This window comes from Crocodylus porosus, unplaced genomic scaffold (assembly GCF_001723895.1).
Source record: "Crocodylus porosus isolate Cpor-Errol unplaced genomic scaffold, CroPor_comp1, whole genome shotgun sequence".
NCBI lineage: Eukaryota > Metazoa > Chordata > Crocodylia > Crocodylidae > Crocodylus > Crocodylus porosus.
In genome coordinates, this window is record NW_017728927.1 from 995152 (window position 1) to 999640 (window position 4489).

The window sequence follows — 4489 nt, forward strand, 5'->3', positions numbered from 1 at the left end:
CAGGGCCCGCTCCTCGCGTCCCCCCCGCCCGTGGGGGCAAACCCGCCCTCACCCCCCCACGAGCAAGGACAGGCCCCTGCCCACGGGTGTCTCCGACCCCCGCGGCGCCACGCCCGCAGCGCCGGCCTCTGTCGTGGTCCCGCGCGTGGCTCACACTGCACCGGAGGTCACCCGGGGGAGGGGAAATCAGCAAGATGTTGATCTTAAAACCAAAGCTGGAGCCACAGAGCGCTGGACACGTTACAGGTGGGGAAACAAGGGAAAAACCCAGAGTATTTCTTGGCACGGGTCGGGAAGTCTAGACAGAAGTCCCCGGAGGTCACCTGTGAAAACCTTTGGTCCTGTGACAGGACTGGAAAGGAAGGCTGGAGGTTCATGCTTCCGTTGTAGCAGTTTTTCAAAGGCTTCAGTTTTTGCATAAATCCCAATTTTACTCATCTGTAAGTGCTGGCAACACATGCACCAGGAAAATCATATTATTTCCTGTGCACCCTCCCCCTCCCCGTACACCCCCCTATGGGATATATAGCGTCTTCTCAAAGTCTGGCAAATTCACTCTTCCTTGAGTTGGAATCCATTACATTATACAGCAATTCCGCTTTTAATGTGGCAAAAACATGTCAGGTTTTATCATACCGGATTAAAAAAAACAATAAAAGAAACACTGTGAACTACAGAAGAAGCTGCAGAGAGGTTTACCAAAAAACACTTCCCTTTATTCACAATTAAAACCAAGTCACTTCTTAAACAAAGTAGGTATATTTTGTCCTTTTGGTCAGTTCTTGCACTAACCAACTTACAAGATTTTTTTTCCAGCATGAAGTCAGAAGTTATGATGGTTCATAATAATGGTTAATGTACCTACATTATCAGAGGACTCTTGAGAATACTAATGCCCATTTGCCGGACGCAGAAAATAATTTTCATATTTCCTACGGGAATGTTTCTGTGGCTCATTATGCTAACTACCATCAAGCTCTCCTAACAGTTAAATGCAATAAATAATTTGATTGATGGCAACAGAGAGCAGACCTACTGCCCTAGTCTTTTTGAATGTGAATTACTATGAAAGCCCATTTTACTGGATTTAATTAAGATGTTATCGTGATTATACTTGTTTCTGTCTGTTAGACATGCACAGTAGCAGTGAAGAAATAGACGATAGGAAGAAATGTTCTGAAAGGTTTCTGGTTTAGACATACAATGGAAAATCTTTTTTTTCCCCAGAAGTTAATAGTGTCTACTTATATGCTGCTTGATTAAATGTCAGCTAATTATTTGTACACAAAAAGGAAACAATTTTGCTGCCTGTAGGTGAAATTCTAGTTCCCCTGCACAAAGTCTGAGTATGTTAAGCCTCTGTGCATGGCGAAGAAGAAATCAATGTCCCCAGAGGCCGGAGCACAATCCGTATGAACAGCATGCTTATATATGGTAGTTAGCATGCCTCAGGTCAAACTGGTCTGAATGCTGGTAAACAGTACATTTGGCAGTGACCACTATAATTTCTCTTTCTATTTTTACTATGCCTATCACCATAATCTCTAGACACCAATGCACTAAGTCCCTAAATGCACTAAATGTTCTCTATACCATGTTCTGTGTGCTCTCCCATCTGTCTCCCAGACTGAATGCTGTATGTACTTTTTTTCATGTCATCTATCTATGGGGTGCATACTCTAAACACCCTCTCCAGGAATACACACTATATAAGGTTGCAAACCAGATCCCATTCCTAACATTTTAAACATCTGCTTGCTGGGCTGAAATATTCCATGTTGGGTTTCTAAAGCTGGAAGTTATGGAAAGTTTGAACAAAGCCTCGCAGCCACTTATGAGTTACGGGTAAGTGGGGGAAAAAGGCAATGCAAACAAATTCTGCTTTTGTTGTACTCCATAAGCATCCGCGAAGAGTCTGCAGGCTTTAACCATGCTGTAGTAGCACTTATTAGTGAGCACTACCATTCATGAGGAAGGGTTATGGGGACTCCAGCCCCAACGTAGTGTAAGCCAAATGAAAGATGCTTTTTGGGACATCCTATATCAATTAGGAGGGTTACACGCCCTGTTCTAACAGGCCTAGCACAATGGTTCTTAATCCTGTTAGACTTGAGCCATCCCAGAGATACTTGAGACACCCCAGGATAAACTTGAGTCACTCCTCGAAAAATGCCAGCTCTTCATATTCACTGGTTCTTTTTTACTACAGAAAAATTAGAGTAGTTTTTCTGTTGCAAAGAACTCAGGAAGACCATCACAATAGATTTTTATTTGAATTGAGAATCACCGGCGTAGCCACTGAGTTGCGAGTTGACAAGAGAAAGAGCTCCTGCTCCCACGTGCCACATAGGACTACTTGGATGATGGCGTTTGTTAATGTTTAATTTAAATAAATACAGCAGACTCCTCCCTCAAAAACTCACTAGTTAAATACTTAGTCATGGGAGAGGGATGCGTGTGCTGGGAGGAAGAGGAAAGGATTCTGAGTGTTCAAGAGCCTTGCGGTGTTAGCCACATTCGGTAGAATATATCTTTTAATTTTAAAAGAAAATAGTGATTGGATTGTGCTATTAGGTACTGCCCCCCTAAACAGGAACATCTTCCTTCAAAGCGTTCCTACAGAATGGCATCTTCCATCAGACCTAAATATATCCAGTACATCTGGTTTGTGAATAAATCTTTGCAGAGCCCATTCACATTACAGCACCCTTTTGGAACAATGCAGAGGCTCAGTCTGCTTAACAGGCGAGAGGTAACAGGTCGGCAGCTTCCTTGCCATCATGACCATTGTTTGTGTATCTGCACCTCCTACTCTAGTACCCAAGCGTGGTTGTGGAAGTATATTCTGAGAAATCTGAGCAGCGATGCTGGCATGTGGAGCAACGCAAAACTACACCCTCTTGAAATTCAAGAGAAAAAATAGCTAGTACATTTTTCAGTTCCTTAAAGACTTCTGTGGCTGTCTTTTTTTCTAAACTAAACAGATTGAGCCATAAACCTCATCTGATGAACCATAGCTTATCCATAATGAACACGTATAAAATTCCTCATAAAATCAAGGTGTGGTTCTTACCTCATGGGTACAGTATATTGGAATTCAGCCAGATCAGACATAGACAGATGACACAGAGCAGCAATCCCCACCGGTGGAGACATGCTGCCAGCAAGACTGTACAGGTTTCCCTCACCAACTGCTGGAGCAAAGTTCCTGAAAGTTCCCATGGTTGGCAAAACTGTGGATGGCAAGGCAAAAGGCTTATGGGGAAAATGGCAGGTGGTGGCCTGATGCACGGGCCTGGGAAACTGTAGTTACTCAAAACTGTATGCTGTGTAGTCAAAACGGTACACAGAATATTAAGCGTGGATAAAACTGGCAGGCAAAACCATGGTTGGCAAAGGAAACTTGTAGCGTCACTAACAGCCACAAGAAATGTTGCTTTCCACACGTAGGTGGTTCTTCGTGTTAACAGAGAGAGCAAAGTATGCTGTTGCCTACAGCATGTTACTTGCTCAGTGGTGTTGCCCATGGGCCAACAAAAGCTGTAAAAAGAAATGACAGAGCTGCTTTAATCTGTACCCATTTAATGTACTGATTTTGGGGTCTATATTTCATTTATAGAAGTAAAGCGTTTTTCCTCCTAAACACCAAATAGTAGTGTTATCTATTTCCCACGGCCATCACAGCAAGCACAAAGGCCCAGCGGTTCTAGGGCGGGGAACTCGAGCTTCCCTTCCAGATGACATTCAGCTCCGGCTGGGTTGGACAAGAGGGAATGAATGGCAAGGTGAGGCTGGGACCTTGCCAGGTCAAGCAGCAGAGACTCGTGCCACCGGTCTCCACCCTCAAGGCTCCGTTTGGGGCGAGACAGAGACTCCGCCAGAGCCAGGCACTGCACCCAGTGTTGGGCGGTGAGCGTCCAGACGTGGCATCAGCTCTGCTCCTTCGACCAAGCCCAAGATGGCTTTAAAGACACCCGAGAGTACGTGCAGCCTCAGCCGCGGCCGGGGCCCGTGGCGGGGTTCAGCCTACACAGACAAGGGAGGCTGCAGCGGCCTGGTTCCTTGCTTGCATTGCAGGGGAGCAGGCAGCGAGTGCTGCCACCGCCGCCCCGCAGGCGACCGGGGCCAGGCAGGGTGAGGCCGCGGGCCGCGCAGCAGCAGCGCCCCCTGCCGCCGTCTTCTCGTCCCGACCCCCCGGCTGCAGCCACGTGGCAGAGCTCCCGCCGCCAACCTGGGCCGCTGGGGAGGGCCTGATACGTTCCTGTTGCGGGCAGCTGCCTTCCGGACCCACCCGTAGTCCCGGAGCAGCTGTGGGGGAAGGAAGAAAGGCTCTCAGGGTGGGGGTACCGCTGAGTCAGTGCTCGGCCCCTTTATAGGCGCGTCAAGGGCAGTTATGTATTTAGTGGTAGCGTGGCCGAGTGGTCTAAGGCGCTGGATTTAGGCTCCAGTCATTTCGATGGCGTGGGTTCGAATCCCACCGCTGCCAAAC

At 47.2% G+C, this 4489-nt stretch overlaps 1 non-coding gene across 1 annotated transcript; it reads left to right on the top strand.

Annotated features, from left to right (window-relative positions):
* Positions 1-4404: 4404 nt before the first annotated feature.
* TRNAL-UAG lies at positions 4405-4486 on the top strand. The gene has a single exon. It is a non-coding gene; the product is annotated as a tRNA-Leu (tRNA).
* Positions 4487-4489: the final 3 nt, after the last annotated feature.